This window comes from Carassius gibelio, chromosome A2, assembly GCF_023724105.1.
Source record: "Carassius gibelio isolate Cgi1373 ecotype wild population from Czech Republic chromosome A2, carGib1.2-hapl.c, whole genome shotgun sequence".
In the NCBI taxonomy this organism is placed as follows: domain Eukaryota; kingdom Metazoa; phylum Chordata; class Actinopteri; order Cypriniformes; family Cyprinidae; genus Carassius; species Carassius gibelio.
Window position 1 is genome coordinate 25,894,321 of NC_068372.1, and position 25,904 is coordinate 25,920,224.

Genomic DNA, 25,904 nt, shown 5'->3' on the forward strand with positions numbered 1-25,904 from the left:
AGAAATTTTCATAATATTATTGTTATTGCTCAGTTAATACAATTTTTTTTTATTCATTTGTTTCCGTAATTCATTGATTTATTGAAATTTATATAGCACTTATTTGAAATTGAAATCTTTTATAAAATGCCTTTACTGTAACTTTGGAAAGATTTTATGCATATTGTATTAATAAAAGTGTTAAAATGTCCTCTTACTGACTGACCCCATTTATTTGTTTCTTACTTTATGTATAAAGACACATTTTCTGTTATACAGGCCTATATGCTTTCATATACATTGTATATGTATCAAAAGTGGAAGTTTTTTCATATTCGTGATTCTATATAAATGCAGAGAGACGCCAGTTTGTACTTAGTCTGCAAACTGTGGCTTTGACCTCTGAACTCTGTCTCAATGATTTGAAACATTTCACACTGAGAGTACGAACCTGACAGTCAATTTCACACACACCATTCCATCAATTATGTCTTGTTGCCGATTATGTCATGCATTGGTGTCCTCGTGACAAAAGTTACCTCTAAGTTCATTAGCATAGAGTTAGTTTGGTTAAATGGTTCATCTGAGAATATTTCAGTGAGTGTGTGACAGATGATGTCAGTGTCTCTGTATGTGTGAGTGACACATCATGCTCATAGTGGAAAGAACATGTTTAGAGCTTTACGCACATGTGCTTGCCACTCCTCTCATCCTACATGTTTGCACTCTCGTGACCTAATTACAGCACTGCTGATGATGGTTATTTTCTCTCTCTCTCTCTCTCTCTCTCTCTCTCTGTTCTTGTGTGTTCATGTGTTTTTGTGTATCTGCTATTCCCAGCATGCTTTGGGAGGCTGGTAAACAAAGCCCTGTGGGAGTCGGTCTGCTGCGCTCTATCTCGCATCACCTAGGCAACAGAGCCGCTCCCTCTGTGAAGCTGACATTTCCGGGAACTATACGAGAGAGTGTGTGTGTGAGGGTCTTTATAGATAAAAACATCAAAGTGAATGGTACACAGTGGGTTTTCTCTCATTTAGATGCTGATCTGTATTGCTTCTTGCGTTCCTGTCTAGTACTTTCATTACAGACCTGCAGAAGAACTGCTTTGTTTCTATCTGTTGTGTGAACAATCACAATAGGTTTTTCATTGGCCAAGCATGACATTTGTATTTGTGGTTCTTGGCTGGTTTTGCTTCGTGATCCAATGGAAATACATAATGGCACTATTATTGTTTATCGTAGAACACACAAACGCACACAAAAAAAAAAAACATTAAAATGTATATTACCATATACTGCATACTAGGCTCAGCTTTATGAAAATGACACCGGTTTAAATTCATTTCAATTGAAATTAATTAGGTAAAATTAACTTTGTGATTGCAATTTACGTGTAAATCCAAATGTAATGTAGTATGTACTTTGTGTAGATTTTGAGGATGAAGGCATGTTGTGTAACCTGTTCCTGTTGGTACTGGTCTAATTTGGTTAGGTCCTACCTAATTGTGGGTGATATGAGGGATATACTTTTTTTTTTTTTGGTAGTAAGTTGTTGTAATGAAAGTTACGGCATACATTTAAAAAAATATATTTGGATGCATTTTAAAAAATAATTGTAATTGATTCTACACACTTGAAGAATTATATTGCAAGTAGATTCCACTTTAATAATCAGACAGTTATTTTCAAGTAATCTCAAAATAATGGGCAAAAAAAACATGTTATATTATATATATATATATATATATATATATATATATATATATATATATATATATATATATATATACACACACACACAATCTGGCTGACATCATTGTGTTACTAGTTTATTTTGAAAGGCTTGTTGTAGTCATATCTTAATTCTGCTGGTGTTGTGTAATACTTTAAAGTTTCATGCTCCACTTGGTATGACATCATTGTGCTAAATCATTTACACTATCTCTGCAGCACTGGGGCATTATAGGAAGCATGGATGAGCCACATTCGGCTCCTCAAGGATAAAAACTTCCACTGATCCTCACTCACAGTATGGGTGAAACTGTTTAGCTGCCTGAGATTTGCAACATTTTCTAATTTTAACATTTACTTTCAGAAAAAAAAGAAAGAGAGATGATTTCGTGAAACTGGACCCTGACTGGTGAAAGAGTTTATACAGTGAATCCAAGAGACTGCTTTCTGTTCCAGAGACATATTACCTAGAGATCTGTGTATGACACGTTCTGCTCGAGTCTCTGGGTCTTGTGATGTTTGTCCGAAGTGTCTCGTGACCATCTGAAACGCTGGAATCATTTTTTCCGTCTCCCTATGTGGAGAAGGAGAGAGTGAGAGAGCAAGGAATGATGGAATGCTATGTGCGATATGTCAGACTAACTTTAGCATTCTGTCCCGTTAGTAAGTGTCTCCTCCGCTCTGGAAATTCCCTGGTCCTTGTTGCCAGAATGAAAGCACTGAAGAGGGAGATCCAGACCGAGGCAGGGATAATAAAGGTCAGAGGCCATGTGTAGCTGGTGATGTCATGGAGAGAGCGGAAACAAGGAGTGTTTATGAGTGGAGATAGGGCAGCGGTTGGCATCTCGGGAACACTCACTCCCTCTGTCTATTTGTTTCTCTCTTTTCTTTCCCTCTGAACACACAAACAGCTGAGTCTCATGTTCAAGGTTTCTGTGCACACCATAAACATTTAAAAAGATATTAGACTTAAATAGAAAATAGAAATCCTAAATAGAAAACCTTCTCTGCCATTAATCAAAACAGTCTTGCCCCAAAATCCAAAAGTTATTGTCCAAGCAAACAGACTGCAATTCCACGTGATATTATTATTTTTAATGGCAAGTCACAGTTTTATTTTAGTGACAATAACAAACTATTTGCACAGAAATTAAGGGTTGTTTTACTGAAGTGGACTTGGGTTTTGATATGCTCAAAAAACAACAACAACACTTTTTTTGTATGTTGTCACAGACTGGCACACTTGCACAGAATGGTTTTGTAATGAGATCTGGGAGAAGAGTGGCAGCATGAGCGAGATAAATGCTCTATAAAGAGCTATAAATAGAGTTTGAGACACTCTGGTTTAAACGTACTGTTAGGTGCCTCCAGGGAAGCGCCTGTCGTCCTGCTGAGACTGCAGCATGCAAGCTTCCAGATAACACTGAGAGTGCAGCAACGTTCCTGTGAAAAATTACTTCATAACTAAATCTTTACATGCAGTGTTAAGTGAGAAGAGCGATGTGTTGACTACAGACAGAGGTGAAGAAGTGTAAAAAAAAAAAAAAATTGGAAAGAAAGAAAATACGTTTGATTAAACGCCCTCTGTGAAATTGCTTGTTAAGAACTCTTTAATTAGACTAATGAAGGAGGCGATAATTAAAGTTGCTCTCGCCACAAGAACTGAGACTCCCGACCCCGTGCCACTACAGGAAGTCACAACATATGACTTCCTGTCATTCACACCTCTGGTTAGATTGATGATTTTTAATCATCTGACAGCGTTTTATTCAAAATGTCACCTGGTTAGCACATTTTAATATAAGAGTGTTCAAGACTCTCACTTTCATCATTTTTTGGCCAACACTAGCTTAGCATTATCATTCACACAGAGGATGTTTTCTTACTTTCAGTCCAGATTGTTTTTTCCCCGTTATTTTTCTGTGCTCTTATGTGTCAGACAGATATCTGTGACATCATGCTGTTTCACTTTTAAACATGTCTTTCAGTTCTATTCTGTTGTGCTTGGTCTTACAGTTTTTGAATGAAGTAGAGAGTTGACAACCACATTTATTTGCAAGAGTAATTCTGAAATGACCAGTAATATAACTCTCAAACTGTTTTTCACTCGCCAGACTCTCTGTTTCTTTCTCAGGTTGTGGTAATAGTGCTCTGAGCTACTGTATGTACTAGGCTGGCTACACCTCCATCACTGATGTGGATTACTCCAGCATTTGTGTGGAGAGTTTGGTGGAGAGACACAAGGACTACACTCAGCTCAGCTGGCTGTGCATGGACGCCTGGTGACTGGCCTTCCCTGATGGTGTGTTTGATGTGGTTTTGGAGAAGGGAACCCTGGATGCCATGCTGGTGGAGGAGAGCGACCTGTGGAAGGTCTCTAAGAATACTGCCAAACTGCTGCCCCAGGTTCTCTTGGAGGTGAGGAACAACACTGAGTCTAATATTTTTACTTTAAAGGGGTCATATGATGCGATTTCAGTTTTTTCTTTCTTTTTGGAGTTTTACAAGCTCTTGGTGCTTAAAGAAGATCTGTAAAGTTGCAAAGACTAATGTCTCAAATCCAAAGAGATATTCTTTATGAAAGTCAGGACTCCATCATGCCCTCCTAAAATGGTTAGTTTAAACACTTCTCCACATCTCTTCACCACTATGTGGAAATATTTACACAATGCCGCCCAAATGTTCGACTTTTAGCTCCCTTAAAAAAATGCCTGTATTTTTTGTGGATCTGTATTTAAGTAGACGTGTACTTGGAAACAGCCACCCATATGAGTCAATCTTTACCTCTTGGGTAGAGATTAATTCTAAATTTGAATAACTTCAACATCTGTCTCATCCCTTAATGAAGACTGGAAGAAAATGACAGCACAGACGACGTGCTACGAGCATCTGACTCATGTTTACTCACATAAGGGGCCACTGATGTAAAGTGTTTTTTCCGTTTATCCTTAAATGAGTCATTTGAACCTTGAGTTGCTTTCACTCAATCTCACAATGCACTACTGCAAGAATTATTCATCATATGTCACAGCACAGAAACAACAGTGTGTGTGTATTTTTATTTTTTTTTGCATGTTAAAAGCCTGCTAATAGATGTTTTGACTATTAAAACTCCTAGGAAATATGTCCGTACAATCTAACCTTTCATCACAGCAGAAATCACAGAGCCATTTATATTTAATCTCTTTCTCTCATGTTAATAGTGTAACAGTCAGTTCAGTTTCCTCCCCTCATAGTTTATTCATCAGTATGTCAGGGCAGCACAGATTAGGTCTGCAGTGTGTGTGTGTGTGTGTGTGTGTGTGTATGTGAGAGAGTGTGTTCGACATTTTCAGGACCACATTAGTGTCATTCACATTCCAGAGGCTTGATTTACATGATGACCGCAACATTTAAAAATATACATCCAAAAATACATACATCTTGTGTTGTTTTTACAACTATCTAGCCTCAAGAAGGAAAGAGGGAGGTTATGAGCTAGAGAAAACAATCACACTGAGCACAGCTTTCTCCTTAGCAAAGCCTGTTAAGTTGTTTTATGCTTTCGGTTATGGAGAAATAAGGTCATCTCTCCTTCTGTTCTGGTGTAATTTGCAGCTTTAGCTATTAACTCAGTACTGAGAGGATAGAGGAGTAAGGTATATATGGTAAATAAGTTACAGATTCTGATTCATGTTTTCAAACATCTTGTTAATCTGTTTTTTCAAACACCCTCCAACAACTGATTTGTGTTTTTATGCCTCTGCACATTAAGCTGGGAAAGAAAAATATTACACACTTTATCCTTAACGGTGTCATTATTAAAGGGATAGTTCACCCAAATATGAAAAGGGTCATATCATTAACTCAAAAAAGACAGAAAGACACTAAATATGATATTTTGATATACTGGCAAATAAACAGTTGATGGCAACCATTGACATCCATTGTATTTTTTCCCCTCCATGCTATGGATGTCAATGGTTGCTATTAACCTTTTGACTACAAACATTCTTCAGAAAATGTTCTTTTGTGTTCTACAGAAGAAAGACACAGTTTTGGAATAATGTACGGGAGAGTAAATTATGACAGACTTTTCATTTTTAGGTGAACTATCACAAAAATGTATGGACTTTTTCGAGGTCTTTTATGACTCTGATAACTCCACTTCAGGTTGATGCACAAGATTAAAACACCTAAACTCTGAGTGGAGTTTTGCAGTCGTGTTATTGTCTCGCAACTATTAGTCATTGATCAAAGCTTCAAGTGTATTCAGTCCACTGATGGGTGAAGAATATCAAGTTTGATATCACCACTTTATGATATGTGCTCATAATAGAACTTTCTAAAAGTTAAAATGAGAATGTAAAAGTAAAAAGAGCCTTGCAGCAGGTTGATCTGTAAACTGGAGGTCTTCCATCAGCATGTGTCCTTGAGCACGACACCGTGCCTTTAGTTATTCCTGTGAGACTCTGCGTCTTGACACATGATAGTGAGTAGAATATAATGTTCAGTTTTTGTTTGTGCCTAGGGCTTTTTCACATGTGTTTTGCTTTTTCATGTCTATTTTTTAATTCAATTACTTTACATTCTTTAGGGTTAAGGTAAATATTAAATAGAATTTATATATACATCGGGGAATCGAACCCCCAACCTTGCGCTTGCTTGCTTGCTAGCATATTTTATGCAAATTAAAGATTAAGTCTGGAAAAGTCTTGAGTTTATGCTTAAAACAAAAAGTATAATATATCTGGTAATGGTAATGAAAACTAGTTAAATGCTAACATGTTTGTGTGTGTGTTTGTATGTATATATATATAGACACACACACACACAATAGTGCACAAAGCAGTGCTCAATGTACATATATACAATAGTAAATTGAGGTTTTGTGTGTATACATATATATACATATATATATACAATGATAATTAAACGTTGATATATTTAAAGAGCATTTAATGAATATACTACAGTATCTCAATCCTCCCCTCATGACATACATAACATTCTGGCATATTAAAACACTCTTAAACACTCAAAAACATTAAACCATCACTGTGCCCACTCTCTGTCTGTCTCTCTCTCACACACACATATGTAGTTGTGTATGATTTAGGTTTCAGCCTGACACGCTCCATCAATCACCCACATCCGTTTCCATAGAAACGCTGTCTGCATACACAGGGCTCCCTCCTCATACACACACACACACACACACACACACACACACACACACACACACACACACACACAGATTGCTTCAGTGAGTGTCACACTTGTCTGTGGTGAAGAAGTGGGAGCTTTGTCTGATATTGTGTGGATTCACTCTGCTGACCCAGGATACAAACAAGTCTTCAGTCTATCTTCTCATGTTTACCTAGCTGTCTGAATGAAGATTTACCATAGACATGTCTTTTTATAAGGTTAATTGTATTTTCTACGGGCTAACCCATTATCATAATATTAAGCAATTTTACCAACCATCAGTTCTTCCAGGCTTTTAAGCAAAGGCCCTATAGTACACAATAGTTTGTTATGTGTGTTTGTGTGAAATAAAGGAGTGTATGAAGTACATTTACCTACATACAATATTGAAGCTTTGACAACATTAATTTTGAAATGCAACATATAAAATGGCAATGTTTTGAAAAAAAGTTAAAATTCTAATTTTATATTATAATTTGTGTTTGCCATCTTTACATTACTATTTAATTTAAACAATAATTTGTTAATTATCAACACTGCATTTTATTGATTGATTTCTGTATTGATTTAGTTTTTCAAACAGTACCTGTTGCACTTTCGGTGTGTACAGAAAAATTTTCTCTGCCCTGATGAAAAGAATAGATTTGTAAATACTATTTCAAATCTGACTTTTGCATTTTTTTTTAATGAAAATTATATTTATATTTATTATTTTAAGTATTTCTGTATCCTACAGGTTTGTTCCCAAGGTATCCCTAAGTATCCACACACACAGGAAATTCTCTATTAATCACTTTAGAAAATTAATCTATGCTCTGCACCAGAATAGAAAAGAATCTTCTTAAGTAAAGATGCTGCATAGCAACTTTCTATTAAATGATCAACAATCAGTCCAATTGAATGTATCAGGCACACACTATTGGTTTTACTTGTAATTTGCATACACACACTCACAGGTCAGGAGTATTGAAGTTCAGTGCTGTCTGACTGATCAAAAACAAAGCTTGCTTATGTCTCAACCTTATTAAAGTGGTGAAGGATGCCCACACACACTCAGACTCTCTTACTGTTCCTTTGTTCTTGTCTTTGGTTTTAGCTAATACCTAAAGCTTCCTAATTACCATGCCTAGAACCCGGTTATATAATACTTCAACAGAGAGAGGGAAGCAGCTGAGGATTGGATGGTAAAATTGCATATCAACTTTAATTTTCTGTCTGGTCGTTTTCTTCATTTTCCCTCTCCTTCCTTTGCCCTCTGGCTCTTACACTCACTCTGAAAAGTAAATGAGAAAAAGAGTAGAGAGCGAGGATAGAGAGAATGAGCCTCCTATCAGATTTCTTTGCTTTTTAATGAGGACCGTGGATGAAATAACAGGGATGTAAATTGATTATATATTTTAATTATATATATTACATGATATGCCGATGCCAGTATTTGCATCCCGTGGATTTTTTTTTCAGAGAAAAAGTCCCATATTAAATTAAAAGAACAGATTTAAATTGACAAATATAATTATGGTATCAATATCAATCCACTAAGTCTGTATTTTCTATTTTCATGGTCTATTTCCTGACCATGTGAGTTAATACACACTATTATACAAAATCTAACAGAATGCTTAAAAAAAAAAAGATTCTTATGTTTCTGTCCATGTGGGTGAGCTCATTGAGCTGTCAGTTCATCAAAGTGTTGATAGCTCCCTTGTTAGTATCAAACATACACAGCAGCGTTCTAACAAGAGCTGGAGTTATGTAATACTGCAGTCATGATTTCTTGGTCTCAGACAGTCAGAATTCTGCTCATATCAATCATATCAATCACTGCAAAATGAAATTTGGGATGTGATGGTCTCAGTGTGTGGGATATTCTGAAGTATGAGACACGTTAACTTACCTCACTCTCAATGTTTGTAGACAGTGCATGTCATTTCAAAGTTATCATCTAAGTGTCTGCATGTATTGGAATGGAGTTATGCATCAGAATTGAATTGAGAATTCATATTCGATTCTGGAATTTTTAATGGAATTTGATTTCAGGTTGCAATTGGGATGCAGATTTGTTAAAATGCATTAAAATTAGAGAGGTCCCATAACTGTTTGCAATAAGACATTTGAATGATGACTTGACAAAGTTTGACAGAAGTTTGAAAGTTCATAGGCATTACAGACGAACTGATGGATGGTTGGATGGTGGATGAATGAATAGATTAATATGTAGACTATTAATATGTAGACTGTATGAACAGATGGATTTATAAATATGATGAATAGGTAAATGGATGGATTGATGGATGCATGAAAGAAGAAATTGATTGATTGATTGATTGATTGATTGATTGATTGATTGATTGATTGGTTGATTGGTTGGTTGATTGATTGATCAGTAAGTTATTAGGACCAGGATTGAAGAAGACTTTCCACATAATGCATTACCTGTGTTGAAATTCTTTAAAATGCAATTCAGTAAAATGCTTCCTGTTATTTGAATTCATATTCCAGTTGAACTTCCTGTTGCAAATTTAATTCAAATTCACAAGCACGGGTTAATTAATTTAGACCAGCATAATCCAGAAATAAAATCTGTGATGTGTGGTTGCACACCACCATATTATTGATCTTATTATATCCTAGAAAGTTCTCCTCCTTTGGCAAAACTGACAACTAAAGGCATTAATTAAACAACAATAAGTTATTCACAGTAAACACTGAATTAGTGCATTTCAAATGTATTTCCAGCACTTTCTCTCTTACGTATACACAGACATTGTTCGGGGACAAAGCAGTAATGTTACTGCCCATGTGTCCCAGACCGCTCTTGTTTCTGGTTTGTTCTGTGTGTGTTTTCATGTGTGAATGCATACGAGTGCTTGTGTGTCTGTGTGAGAGAGAGAGAGAGTTGCAGATGGGGATTTGGAGAGATGATTTTGGGACCTGTGTATTTTGTCTTATTAAAGATTTAGGCGCTCCGCTGACTGACTGCAGGCTTTACATAAACACTGACCCGAACTGCTGTCACATACAGATTAAAATTACATCATCTGACACCAACACCTTGGCAGAAAATGTAAATAGTTTTGTGGGATGCTGCATACATACTGCTTTGAAATAAATGTGTTCATGTGAAAGCATCTGTTCCTGTCACCCAGTAAGTCCTGAGAAAATTCCAGAAACTACCCCACAGCAACCAACCCACATCAAACTCTTCCTGCCTGGAAGGCAGAATGATGCTCAAGACATCATGAAGATCCTGTGTCCTTGTACAGTAATGTTAAAGGGGTCATATTTGACTATTTTGTTGCCTTTTTTTTGCCATTTTTCACATATCCATTTCCCACCATTTTAATATTGTGCCTTTAAGATAGACTGATAGAACAATAGACAGAACAATAGATATATGGATGGACAGACAGGCAGAATGATAAATGGATGGATGGATTCATGGATGGATGGTTAGACAGAATGATAAAATGACAGATGGATATGGGTGGATGGAAAGACAGCCAGTGAGAACGACTGAATGACAGAAGGATGGCTAGATAGACAGACAGAACAATAGAAAGACAGATAGTTGGATGGAGGGCTGGATGGGTAGAAAGAGAGAATGATAGAACCATGGAAGGACTGACAGAACAAAAGACGAATGTATGGATAGACAGATATACAAAATGACAGAACAAGACATGAATGGATGGATGATTTATCGATAAAAGAATGATAGAACAATGGATGATGGATAAACAGACATAATGATATAAGTATTGCTGGATGAATGAATGGATATGATAGAATGATGGATGGATAAAATAATAGATAGACAGAAAGAACACTTTCTTTTGCAATTGTTAATAATTCTCTTAACACCCCCCCCCCTCCAATTATGCACAATTATATGATTAGTTGCATTGTATTTCAGTGTAGAGATATAAATTAAGAAGGATATTTTACAGACAGAATGAAAAAAAGAAATGAAGAGAGCAGATGGAGAAAATGCAAAATGGAGGCAATATTAGAGGCCAAGTAAAGAAAATGAAAGCTATTTCATGTAGTGGAAAAGAGAGACATATGGAGAGTAGGACAGAGAAACACTATTTCTGTTTGTGTGTGTGTGTATGTGTGTGCCTGAGGCAGATTAGACAAGCTGTGTTTCTCTCCTCATACATTCACCTCTCATTCCAAACGCAGATGGATGACAGTATGTCCACTTCCATCACACACGCGCACATATATATACCATGTAAACAAATATCTGCAGTTGAAGTGTGATGTTATTGCTTCCAGTGGTTGATCAGAGATGTGAGATGCAATGCACCACACATGGTGTGTGTGTGCGTGTGTCCAGATCTTCAGATCTACTCCCTGAGGAAAATGTTTATTGCTCAGAGATTGCTCGTTCATAGCTAATAGTTCAGGAGCGTTTTTAGTTGTTACTTTAGATATGAGCTCAGATAATTTTCCACAAAAAGCCAGTTTTCCATTCCACTGCTCTGCTTTTCCATTGTTTTTCTATGTAAACATTCTAGATGGACATGTTTAACTGTCATATGGTATTCTGAAGACACCGTGCTCAAATTAAAGCATTTAATATTTTAATAAACTCATTTCTAGACAAAGCGTCTTGTGATTTTTTTTATTTATAAAAAATGCATTATGTGTGAATGACCCCTTGGAGTATAGAGCTGTAAAATTCATGCAGATAATTTGGCCTTTTTAAATTTGGAAGATTTTGATGAATTTAATTCATCATGAAATCTCCTTTTGATTGAAGTAAATGAGCAAATCTGAACACAATTTAAGGCAGTCAGGACAGTTGACATTTAATATTATTAATTAGCTGTACATAATAGGATTTGCTTCAGGAACCAGATTATTTTCTGGTCTTCTGAAAGGCGACCTAGTATGTTGGGTGACCAAAATGATCATGTTCATAAAGCATTTAAATGTTTTAAAGCTGCGGTAACTTTTGACGCTCTAGCGGTTAATAAACAGAACTGCTTGCGTCTTGCGGAAGAACTACTTCTCTCTGTAAATGTCTTCGCGGTACCCCCGAAGCAATCTAAAATAGTCCGAATATAAACACTTATTATAGGTGCACCCTAGTGATTCAGGACAAGCTAAAAACACGGTTTGGAAAATGGATTCATGGTGTACTCGCTTATTATATACATTTTTCTACATTTTGAACACAAACAAAGTTACGGACCGCAGCTCTGATTGGTTGTTTCTTACCGGGAGCGGTCTGTAACTGCAAATGGCAATAGGACCACTGGGAGGAGCCAGAGGAGCTTGATTTTTTTCACAGATTATCTGTCTCATATTCTACTGTCAGGACATAATGATAGGTTTAACAAATATGTAAAAAGTATATTTTTACAAAAGTTACCTACTGCAGCTTTAAAGGGATAGTTCACCCAGTAGTTAAACTAAGTAGGACCAACAATATACATAATGTGAAATTAACATATAGTTTACTCACAAATGCTTATGTGTTTGTGTCTCATATAGTGATCTACTGAAAATTCAGCATCATATATAATCGATCAATCAGTGTTTTAACCACTGAAAGAAATCAGTGGCTTGTAAATTATGTCACATATCACATTTTTTTTTTTTTTAAGTCCAATTATCTGGGCTATGCTAGTCACATTAACTTCTTATTACTGAAAGTCAATGCTATTTTCTCATTTGTTTCTCATGTAAAAGATTATATTTAAAATATAACTGAGAAATCCATTAGGTTCATGAGCTATGAAAGAGCAACTTTTGTGCCACAAAGCAAATGAATTTCCCTCTGGGTTTTGATTAGCACATGTACTCTGTACAAACACTTCACCTTCCTAAAAGTCAAGTATGTGCAAATCAGCATGTGCATTAACAACCGTTTTACTCATACAAGCTCATCTGCACACACTTTTTCTCTATTTCCCGGCTAGTTTGATGGTCATTGCAGATCCTTGTGTTTTGATTGGTGATTAGCCCGTAAAATGGCTCGAGTGCTCATTATATTTCTAGATACACACACATTCTCATTTATCTCATCACTCTGATTTCCTCTTTTGTCCCATCTTCTCTGTCTCTCCTCTTTCTTTTTGGTTTTCTTTTTTGGGTGGCACTACTGCTTTAATCCTTCTTTCAGGATTTATCTCCACTCATGAAATGACAAAATCCCTCCTTTCTTTTCTCTTATTTTTCCTCCTGTCATCCGTTCAGCACCTGATTAGGAAGAATTACTTGGCATGTCAGCTCATTTTTTCCTGTTCATTGTACTTTTCCTTTGTGTGTGATAAGAAATAACTAGCACACATAGACTGGATTTGCTTTCCAATAATCAAATGTTTCCTATTGTGAATATGAGTGTAAAATTACAAGAATTATCTTTAATAATTCTTATTATGAATTAATATTTAATTATTTTTATGTTAGATTAGAGATTATAGCTTTGAACCTTAGTATTTTTTCAATTTCGACATATTACGGACAGTATGGGTTTTATATATACAGTACTGTATGAACAACATATTCATAAGGTAAAATATTAAAACATGACAGTTAGGTTTATTTGAAGAATATAAAGGCATCACCACTGTTTTGAAGTATTGTTTTTCTGGCATGCTGAAAAAAAATGGCGTAGAAGTAATTTTAACTCAAAAACTGCTAATAATTTAACAAATTGAATTATACATGAAATTTTGAAGTAGAAAAGCTGAAAACTTGTATCTTATTGAATCTTTTTTACAGATACTATATATGTATTTATCTATCTATCTATCTATCTATCTATCTATATATATATATATATATATATATATATATATATTTTTTTTTTTTTTTTTTTTTACAGAGTTATGCCATGGAATGTGATAAGTTTAAAATGTTTAAGACAGGGTGTCTGTTGGATTTACTGATTAATGTATGATTTGTTTTTCTAATGGAAATAGTTTTAAATAATTAAAGTATATTAGCATCTCTACATGTCTCAGCATGTGAGTTTTTTGTCTGTGGCCACTTATCTTCTCAAATTTGTTAGTAGAGGTCATGTGGATTGTTTTAGCTGATATGGAGTGTTTGTGGATGTTTGTTTTCATGCGTGTGTGTGTGTGTGTGTGTGTGTGTGTATGCAACCCTCTCCCACACACTGCAGCCCAAATCACAGAGACAGAACCACTCGCATCCCAACTCACTGTTACTATGGAGACGAGAGGCCAGTATTGACTGCAGAGCAAGTTGCTATGGAAACACTGGATGCCTACTGGGAGGGGGCCACCATTAATTAGAGCCAACGAGAGACAGAGAGACAGGACGAGAGACAGAGAGAAGACGACAGTTTCTGTTGAGGTTGGAGCTGGGCACAGTGTATACAGTCAGAGCAGGTTCTGTCCAGTTTTCAGGGAGGTGCTGCATCGCATTCTGCACGAATGGATTATAGCAGCATCTCTCTTGCTATCTTACAGCTCTTTCAATGCTATTCCAACTGTAGAGCCATTATTTTTTAGTGTATACTCTTTATTTTTCTTTATTTATTGCTACTGGAATGCTTTTGTATGGTCCCCCATAAACATTGACATATATAATTTACTGTTAAAAAAATGTGGGTCATGTGTGTGTGTGTGTGTGTGTGTGGCCATATTACACTGATCATTAATAATGTTATGATTTTTTATTTCAAATGAAGGCTGTTTTGAACTTTCTTTTTATCAAAAAAAAAAAAAACCTTTATTACTTTTCTCACAAAAATATTAATCAGCACAACTGTTATTAGCATTGATAAAAAACAGAAATGTTTCTTGACCATATTTGAAGGATTTCTGAAGGATTTCATGACACTGAAGACTGGAGTAATGGAACAGCAGGAATAATTTAATTAATTTAAATAGTGATAATATTTCAAATGATTACTATTTTTACTGTATTTTTTTCACATCTTTAATCAAAATAAATACAGCCTTGCAGCCTTGGAAAGAGACTTCTTTCAAAATATTTCCTATATGAATATATTACCATGTTTTTTGACACAATTTCATGGTAATATCATGGTTTTTAGAAACTTATGATAGTAATATCATGTTGGTATAGGAATATCAAACGCCTTGGAAAGACCATTGTATATAAATATGGCAAACATACACATACCAAAATAGCTTGCAGATAATATTTTAATACAGTAAATTAAATCTGATACAATATTTACATGATACTCCCAAAAAAGCCGTGGTGCATAACCAAGCCAAGGTACTTTTTTGCACTTCACTTACAAACAGGTGCCAAAAAGGAAAATGAAGGATTTAAACAGTGTTATGTTTTAAGTTTATCATGGTATCACTATGCTAGACTAGGAAGTATGATGGAGTAAAAACTGTGGTACATTAAATTCTGTACTATGGTGTATTTAAAAGTATTACCTTAGAACTACCATATGTCCCTTGGTACTGCCAAAGTACTTTATTTTTTTATTTTTTTATTTTTTTTTTGGTAATGTACATTACCATGGTATTATAATTTCAGTTTGATGAGATATATCAAAGATATACCATGTCCAGAGAAGAAAATATTAGAATACAGCAGTGCTTATGTGTGTGTATGTGTATGTGTGGCATCTATAATCTTGTAGGGCAATACCAGGTCTGCGTGTCTAATCTGCCAAATGGAATTGGTTTTAAGTATGATGTCATTGTTGTTGTGATTACAGTTGTCCCTTTTGTGATGTCAAGCCTCTCCAGCCAATCAGAAAATGCCAGCTTAAGTCCATGTGGAGAAAACAAAGCAGGTTTGCGTCAAATTATTAGACAAATACTAATTTATGACAGCGGTTAGGATTACAGTGAGGGTTAAAGACATGAGTGTGTGTATTTAGTGCAGTCATTTGGTAGTTCATTGAGGTTTTCTGATGCTGTCATTAGTTTTTATGGGCTGTTTTTGTAAACATTATGAGTCAAAGCCGAATATTAGCACACAGATGAACTTTCCTGTTATTGCGTCAGCACAGCACTGCAGTAGAGATGGCAGTGAGTTTCATACAGTGAGTCTCTCCCTCTATCATAGTTGATATGCTTTACTTGAACAGTTTTTCTCTGTTCAGTCATGATGTCTAATAGGGTTTTAGGACTACTGACTCTGCCCACTGAAGCTGAGAATGAAGGCATCAACAGTAAACTTAGTTATGAAGGATGTGGGTGTATTTTTCCAAGTGCTCATCAAATTTTGTAGACAAGTGTCATCAAAATAGTTGCATTGGTCTCTCTTTTCTCTCTGCATAGGGAGTTGCTGAGTATGCAGAGCAGATTAGATTTGAATGCTAAGCAGAAAATATCATATTACTTAATCCTATATAAACAGAGTGTTATGAAGTGTCATGTTTATCCTTTAGGAGATCTACATGGAGAAAGTCCATTAGCATTCCTGTTCATTTCAATGGAAGTTGCCCAGCACTCTGCACACAGTTGACATGGTTGCTTTTCAGTCAATCACTGAGCCGTAAAGGTCATGTGACTACTCATTCTGGAGCTGTTGGGAAATTATATCATAAGAACATGCACAGTCCCAAAACTTTCATCAGCAACTATCCTGAGCTGTGACATTATTTGCACCAGAAAGGGAAAATGTTCATGTTCATGTATCTGTTACACTAGTAAATATATGAATTTAAAATGATTGAAGTTGTTCCTATAGCTGCAGTGCCTTTTTCTGATTGGCTCATGCACACTTCCTGGTTTAGATTATTTAAAAATGACTAAAACTGAATGTCAGGCTAACCAAGACTTGTCATTTGCACTTATATATTGTTGCTCTTTTGTTTGACTCCTTTTATTGTCCTTTTTGTAAGTTGCTTTGGATAAAAGCATCTGCTAAATGAATAAATGTAAACGTAAATGTATATATATATATATATATATTTTCTTCAGTTTTTATGATTTTGTGTTGTTTGTGTTTGTTTTTAGTTTATTTTGTTACATTGTTTTTTATTTTGTTTTGCCAACAGGCAAACACAACTCTAGTTATTTTTGCAGTTATGTTTTTTGCCACTAGTGGTGCAGATATTGCACACTGTTCCTTTAATTATTTCTGTAGATTTTTCACAGTGTTCCTGCAGCTTTCCCAGATGGCACTCTGTGTTTGTGTGTGAGTGTGTGTCAAGGTGCACAACCTCACACTTGAGAAATGTGTCTGACATTAAATTGATTTTACAATCTCCCTACCAAACCACACCAGTCCACTGCTGGGGCCATTACTCCAAGTTGTTGAGTGGAATACAGCACTGTCCTCCCTCTCTCTCTCTCTCTCTCGCTCTCTCTCTCTCTCTCTCACACACACACACACACTCACACACACACAAATACAGAGATAGCTCACTAATCTATGTTCCACATGCTTAACACCCTTAGCCAGCGACAGCCACCTGTATTATTGTGGAAAGATAGCTTATCAATCTCTCACATAACACACACACACACATTAGACTATCTCCTCATCAGAATCATGCTGACAGAGTGTAATGTAGTTTAGAGACTGCTGAGTGTGGAGTAGAAACAGATTTTCTGGAGTTTTCCATCTCATTAAAGGCCTGGCCAAGGTCACCATCCTCTCCTGCTCTGTCTCTCGCTCTCTCTCACTCGCTTGTTCTTTCTCTCAGGGGAAAGGTGAGCTGCATGCTGAGTGAGTTGTGTGTATTTGCTTGCTAATAAGAGTGTGTACGTTTTCTCTGTAGACTTGCAAATGATGCAGTGGAAAATAACCTTCCATGCTGTGTCTAAGATGGGAGCTTTAACTTTCCACGTTCAGGCGGGGTTGTTCTGAGACCCAGCTGACTGCGCATGGGGCTGAACCAGTCGTTCATGACCTCTGCTCATTCACCTTGGCTGTTCCCATGGCGATGGATAGCCTGCGGGATGCAGGTGAATGGGAGGAAGCCTGACGAGCATCTCTAGTGCTCTGATCGATGAGAGAGAACAGGAGTAAGCCTAGGATTGTTCTTTAAAAGATGCTCCTGTGGGATTTTGAGCCTACACACTCTCGTGGAGAAAAACAAGGAAAAAACACAAGTGTTCATGGGTACTTGACACATAAGTTAATATATACATTGCCTTTTGAAGTTTTGGGGTCGGTACGATTTTTTAAATGAAGAAGTCAGTTATGCTTGTCAAGGCTGCATTTATTTATGAAAAATATGAAAAGTAATATTATAATTTAAAATAACTGCTCTATGTTTTAATGTATTTTAATTCCATTCATCAGTGTCACATGATCCTTCAGAAATCATTAAAATATGCTGATTTACTGATCAAGAAACCGTTCTTATTACTCTCAGTTTTAAAAATAGTTATGCAGCTTAATATTGTTGTGGAAACAGATTTTTCAGGACTCTTTAAAAAAATACATGGTTAAAAACAATCATTTTTTTTTTAAGCACATGTATTATAAAATGTATTTACTGTATTTAAAAATAATAATATTTATAGGGAGGTGTGGAATAATCCCTGGGCCATTGCCATGAATAAAAAAAATATTTATTATTATTATCATTTTTTAAATGTGGTATTAATATTTCTAATCAAGTCTTTCAATGAATTTGGGGTCATAAAAGCTAAACATAACATTGTAAAATAATGAGAAAAATGCTATATTAAATTGTTTTCAATTCAACATGAGAAATTTCTTCATTTAGTATATGGGATTTCATTTTCTGCCAGGTGAAAAGCACAAGCACATAATAAGAAAATATAAAGAAAAGGTGGTAAAAATGATCTGATGATGCATACTTCTTGATAATCGCCTCATGCCTCACATTACCACCTGCACCTGCACTCTCTAGTGCCTCCACAGACAGACAGAGTCACAGTTGGTGAGTATGGGTATCTGAGTTTATGTAACTGCCTCAGCCGGTCCGTCTCAGCGCAGAGATGGGGGGAGGGGGGCGCAGATGCAACCGTATTATTTTCTAGTTACATAATATTTATTGTATGAAGAGCTGGCAGCAGTGACCAGAATTTCAATGAGATTTATTTTATTTTTTTGGCTCTTTGCTCTTCATTTTTAAGGACACCACGCACACACTCAGACAAGAACACATGTACACACTATGCTGTCTGAATCCTCTCAAAGCCTCTCTGCTTTCTCCAGAGGACTTCATGTCAAGTAAGGTTGACTGAGCCTCACTTTCATTGCACAAGGTGAAGACGGATGGACAGTGATTTGATCTCTGCCTCTCTACAGGCAGCTGATATAAGTGTACTTTTTACATTAGAGCTGTACTTCTGTGCGCTCCTTCTTGATTTTTCATGAAAAGCTCTTTATAAATCTGTAAATCACTTTCTAAAAGTGTTGTGTATAACAGTGTTTATTTGGACATGTACTATGTTAATACCATGGTATTTTTTGAATCCCATGTAAAATATATAATGATATACCATTACAAAAAGTATTGAGGGGGTATCATGACACAATGCTGGTATTAGAAAGAAGCACTTTGATATATACCATGGAATTTAAATAAGGTACTTGCAAAATATAAAAGAATAGCATCACTATGATTAATGGAGTAAAACTTGGTTATACTATACATATTACTTTATGGACAGTTTAGTCTTGCACATAGAAAAAAGTTTTGGTTTAACTTTATCTTACTGTGTTCTTTTTATATATATTGTTTTAAATATATTTTTTTCCTGTGAATTTTCAGCATCATTGCAGTAGTTTTCAGTGTTACATGATATTTCATAAATCATTATTCTGATTTGTTGCACAAAAAACATTTATTAATTATTATTATTATTATTATTATTATTATTATCAGTGTTGAAAATTAGCTTCTTAATTTTTATGTTGTGTAAATGTTGTGATACTTTCTTCAGTATTTTTTGATGAATGCAGAAGTCAATTCAAAAGAGCAGCATTTATTTGAAATGAAAATAACATCATAAATGTTTTTACTGTCACTTTTGAGGAATTTAATGCATTCCTGCTGAATAAAAATATTAGTTTCTGACCCCAAACTTTTGAACGTTAGTGTACTTCACAGAATCTTAGTAACATCTCTTACCAATTACAGTATCATGGTAGTTTTTTTTTTTTTTTAAGGTAATTGAATAGTCCAAAAAGAATACCATACAGAGACCAGAATACCATAGCGACTTTATGTATTAATAGTAAGCAAGCACCTTGAAATTACCTGGAACCCCTTTGCAAACATCCAGAAAGTGTTCACAGAAGAAGCAGCGTTATGCAGATAATTGTTTGTTCTGACATTTCATGTGATGGGACCTTTAGAAACGGGCCCGACTTGATTATCTCATTAAAATCCCGTCTGATTTTCCCCAGTCACCTGTGCTAGTGTTTGTGCATCCCCGCATGGCTTTTGAGCAAGAGATGTTTCCATAGCAACATGTTTCTATAGCAACTGGATCACAGTGGTTGCTGGAGGGCGAGCATGACTCATCCTGCTGAGGGGGGTTTAGAAGAGCCTTCGTGCCAAAAGCTACCAAAGTTTACTCTGATATAGTTCTAACAGCTGTGACTGTGTTTCAGTCACTTTAGACAAAAATACCATGGTATTACCATTAAAATACAGCATGGTAAACATACTCTGAGATGATACAGTCATGGTATCAGCTACTGAAATTCATTAACAATGAAATTATAACAATGCCATTTATTTTGGTACCATGGTACTTTTCTATAAGGTTTTACAGTTGTTTTTATTTATGGCAGACATTTGTGGTTTGTTTTAGAGTTTCTCTGTGTTGAAGATTGTTATATGAAATTATTTTCTACTAATTAAATCTGAGAACAGTGAAGGTTTCCTAAATTAGACTTGTGTTTTCTCACTGCATCTGCTAAGCTTTAGTCAGGTTTTGTTAGGAAAAAGCAAAAGAAAGAGAAGAAATTACTGACTTGCTTTCAATTTTGCTGTTCAAGATCCAAACACAGCCAAATGGTCTATTTATGTTCCTTTCGGCTTCGTACACAGAAACACATTATAATGAACTGTGAGCATCCTGGTTTTGGAACAGCTGAGTATTTTGTGTGTGTGTGTGTGTGTGTGCGTATGTGTGTGTACACGGCAAACAGATTTTAGTTTTGTGTTTGGCAGCTGCCATCACTGAGCAGATTTCCCAGTCTGCTTTGATTCGTATTAGTGCCCAGATTGTGAGCGCTGAAGTCTTAATTATAAGCAAAAACAAGCTCATCTCGTTTGATTTCCCACTTCTCAAGAGGACACACTATCAGGAGATTAGAGAGTCAACAACCTTATGCTGAACTGGTTATTTGTGGGTATTTAAAGTCTGTGTTCGTACATGTTCATTCAAATCCTCATTCCTCTGTGTCTGCAGAGGCTGTGGAATCAAACTGAGGCTGTAACGTTATTTTAAGGCAAATAATAAGCGATTTTTGAGGCAAATAAAATGTGTAAGATATAATAAGGCCTGTTAATGTAATTTTTTATGTACTGTATAACTGTTGTCAACCCTATAGTCAGTTTTAGTTGCACTACTTTGTGTTTTATTTGCAGTATGCAAATGCTAACTGGGTCTGAGGTTTCTGTGAGTAATGTTGCGTATGAGACATTATATATATATATATATATATATATATATATATATATATATATATATATATATATACAACACTTGTTTGTCCCCCTTATTAGGCAAAGCTCAAGGGAAGTGTCAGTATAGTCTTGACCGAGGTCAAAGGTCAAGAGAAGCCTCTGTGCAAATCTTATTTTTAGAATATAATGCTAAAAACAAATGTCAACATTGTAATAGGATCAAAGTGTCAGATTCTTAATTTATGATTACACTTTTCGGTAAATTCAATGGCAATTTAGCAGAGGATTTGGATTGCAGTCCAGATGTTTTCATCGTCTGTAAATCCTGCAGTGTGCCATAGCTGACATCATGATAATCGGTTGGCAAAAATCAAACCAAGCAGGTGTTCAGGTCCAGGTCATAGTAGCATATGACCTTTGACCCCTCAGATGATCTTTTTTTTATCCCTGTTCCGGAAAAGCTAAATAATTTTTTATCTAACACTGTTAGTTGACAGAAATATAGCTACAAACCAGCTTCCACATACAAAACCTCTGTGATCATCTTTAACTGGTATGAACGGTCTATTATATTAAAAAAAAAATTATCCTGCATGGGTGACAACTGCTATATTTGTTTGTTTTAACTGATTTGATAATTATTGATTTATTAAAACTGTTTATTTAAAACATATTAAAAAATTATACATATATACATATATTGCCAGTGTTCTCTAAAAATTATTACATCACAGCTCAGCGTTACAGCATACATGGGTAGTTCAGAGAGATATTATGTGATAATACGAGTCAGCTGTGAGACCATGTATGGATGTCAGTGCTGTCAAAATTATGGCTCAGGGGTTATTCCACACCTGCCTAATCTATCTCTCTCCCCTTCTGTGGCTTTATTCCAGGACCATTAATTTTCCTGAGTGACTGTCACACGTCAGTGTGCGTCTGCCTGACTTGGTAATCTCGGGGTCACTTGACTCCTGTGTCAGCGTCCAAGGACGTTCTGTCACTGAGCTTTTTGTGTGTGCGTGTGTGTGTGTGTGTGTGTGTGTGTGTGTGTGAGAGAGAGAGAGAGAGAGAGAGAGAGAAAGTGATAGCAAGGGGGTTTGCATGACCGGGACCTGCTGGAATGGAAAATACCATCCACGATCCATCACAGGACAACACAGGGGGAAACCCAGAAGCCCTCCTGCGACGTGCAGCCAAAAAGAGAGAGTGTGTATTGGGATATTGTGCTTGATGTTTGGAAATTCACACTGTTGTGCGGCCCAGAATAGATACCTAAGCTGTTAACATGAGTCTGGTTATAGTAAATCAGCCTTGATTAGCATGAATCAGGGAAATTGATGTTTCACGACTGATCTGAAATCAGTCTGCAATCAGCCTTACACAGTTTCTCATGCTCACATCTGAATAACATGGCCAGATATGCTGATCCCAGACCAGTGGTTATGTCTGAAGTTCCCCTTGCAGATTAAAGCAGGTCACCAGACTCCAGACGCATAGTCATGTTGTTTAATTAGTTTTTATCATGACACAGCTTTGAAAAGCTCTACTGATAACATTGTGTGTGGAAGAGAGAGGCAGACCATATTCAGAGTGTTTGGCTTGAGGTTTCGGGCTATATTTATTCATGGCTTCAAAGTGGAACCTTGGTTCCCAGAAAGGGTTTTCCATACAGATATGGCTTGGAGTTCACATTCTCTCTCTCTCTCTCTCTCTCTCTCTCTCTGCAGTGGTGTTAGCAAACAGGTTGTAACCAAGCATCGTCTGTGTTGAGGTTTATAGATAAACAGTTTCCAGGGAGACCACCTTGTGTTTTGGCAGATTTGTGTTGGATCGTTTGCTGTAACTTATTTAGCCAGTAAATCAATAGTAAAGCTGTTTGTCAACAAGTTGTTTAAATAGTTACTAAATGAAACGTGTTTCAACTTTCCACCATGTCAGAGGTGCACCAAACAACTGTTTCTTTGCTTTGGTGTTAAAATAAATCATCTTAAATGTTTCTGTGTAGTGTGTTTGAGCAAGATCCATACAGAATGTCTTTGTTTTTTGTGTGTGTGTGCATGCGACTGTACAGAGAACATTTAAGATCAATCACAGCTTCCCTTCTCACTCGAAAGAGGATTGACTGTTTCACCAGGATCCAACAGTCTCTATATATCCTCATCATTTATAGTTCCAAAGCTTGGCATCAGTAAGAATGTTTTTAAAAGAAGATTGTAAAATATAAATACGTATAAAACGCTATTATTTAAATAATATATAAAAGCTTTTTTTCTATTTTAATATATTTTGTTAAATATATGAAATGTCAGAAGCCATTACTCTAGTCTTTAGTGTCACATAATAGTTCAGAAATCATACTAATATGCTGACTTGGTGCTCAAAAGAACATTTCTTTACGTTATTAATGTTAAAAATGTATTTTTTATTTATCCAGTCAATGGAATCCAAAGTTGTTTGGACCCCATCATTCTAAAACCTTTTTCTTTTTTGTGTTCCATAAAACAAAAGAAAATCATATAGGTTGTCGACATACTGCTCTAAGCAAAAGCGTGCTGTTGCTGCAGATTCAGTGGTAACATTAGTGATTGCCATCCCAGGGGTGTCCTCAGGGCTCCCAGACACACTGCCCCATATATTTAGTGCTATCCACTCAAACACACACACTCTCACTCACACACTTACTTTTGCCCTATTTACCTAGTGCCTTTAGCAGCTGTAAGTGTCAGGTTTTCCATAGTCACATTTTTCCTAGAGATTCAAGGATAATTGTCCAGAAATTATTTAAAAACATAATTTTGGTCATGTGTTGTTTTTGAATATGTGATTTATATATACATATACTGTCCCTAAACTATTTAACAGTAGTGTATATTTATGTATTAAATGAAATTTATATGTATTTATAGCATTTATCTTGACCTCATCTATCATCTTGTTTTTTTTTTGTGCCTTTTCTGCACAATTATTCACAATGCTGACTTTGAATTTGTTCAGAAGAAAAAGTAAGGGCTGCCTACTGTCTAGCTAGGCTGCTTACTGTTTTAACACTGTTAAATTGGTGCTGTCATAAGAAGTATAAATAGGAAATCACATGCCCATGTGATAAGAAGTTTCCCACTAAAGAATGTATTCGTGAGAATTTGTGTATTGTGGGTGAAGTGTTGATGGAATGTGGACATTTTGCTGATTTGTTGACAGTTACATCACATAGAAATTTTTATCATGCCTTTTATTTAAATAACCCTAAAAATACAGGTTGAATTTTATGTACAATGTAGATGCAAAAATGCCCATCTTATATGCATGTAAAAGATAGGTAGTATTTCACACAATGTGTGCTCTTCTTTAGTGTTACATCTTGACCCAATTGAATTACTTTTTTTTTTTTTTTTTTGCAGTGTGGAAACTTTTATTTCCATGGCAACCTTGTGTAGGAAATTGCCAGAGATTTGGAAAAATGTTTTCAGCCAAGTAATTTGAAGAGCTCATAATAGACAAAAACTTGAAGCATCCCACCACTTGGCAGCAGAACATCCACCCAAACCTCCATGTCTCTGATTTTAAAAACACAAATAAGATTCAGACAGATTCCAGACATTACTGATGATCAGGAAACTGATGAATGATTTTCGAACCTTTTTGCATCTTGTATGTCATATCAAAAGGCCAATGGCACCAGTCTGTCTGGTTCCATGGCTGCTGGCAGCCAATTAGAGAGGCTGTTCAGCTTGTATAATTAAAGATATGTTATGTAATGGCCAGGTGCTGAGAAACAGATTGAGAGAATAAATCATCTTCTCCACTCATTTGTTTGTTGGCAGGATCTGACATGGTAGTCAAAGGCGATCCGGTGCATTTAGTTAATTGCAGAAATCGATATGCTGGAACAGCTTTAATCAGAATCTAGCAATCAGTATTTACAAATCACACATAAAGGCACTAAAGCATTAGCTCTGACCCAGCCTACACTAAATACCATACACACACACACACACACACACACACACACACACAGACAGATGTGCAAGCACATACAAATGCATGAATGAACACAAACATATGCACACATGCGCAAACATGCATTCTGCCACTCAAAGTCAATAATGTGCATCTGTGGGTGATGAATGTATGATTTATGTGGTTTGTTCTCAGTATGCCTTCATTCAGAATGTTCTGGAAATTAGTTTGCTCACTCAAACACATATATTTTGCTTGCTGCAGGGGACACTGGAGTTTTATAAGAAACCTTTGTGTATTTTAAAGGCATTGACTGCATTTGCCAAAATGTGCATTATGCAACAGACCTTACTGCAGAGAATTAGGGCTGCACAATTTGAGGATAAAAAAAAAACAAATTTGTGAATTTGCTGATTAAAGCTTGCAATTTAATATTTAATATTTTTGTGGTAACACTTTGCACGTTCCTTTTGTTAGCATTAGTCAACGTAAACTAACAATGAAAAAA

At 35.9% G+C, this 25,904-nt stretch overlaps 1 pseudogene; it reads left to right on the top strand.

The window, feature by feature from the left end:
- The window catches only part of LOC128022897 (EEF1A lysine methyltransferase 4-like), a 47,418-nt pseudogene that overhangs the window by 16,497 nt on the left and 5,017 nt on the right, over nt 1–25,904 (top strand).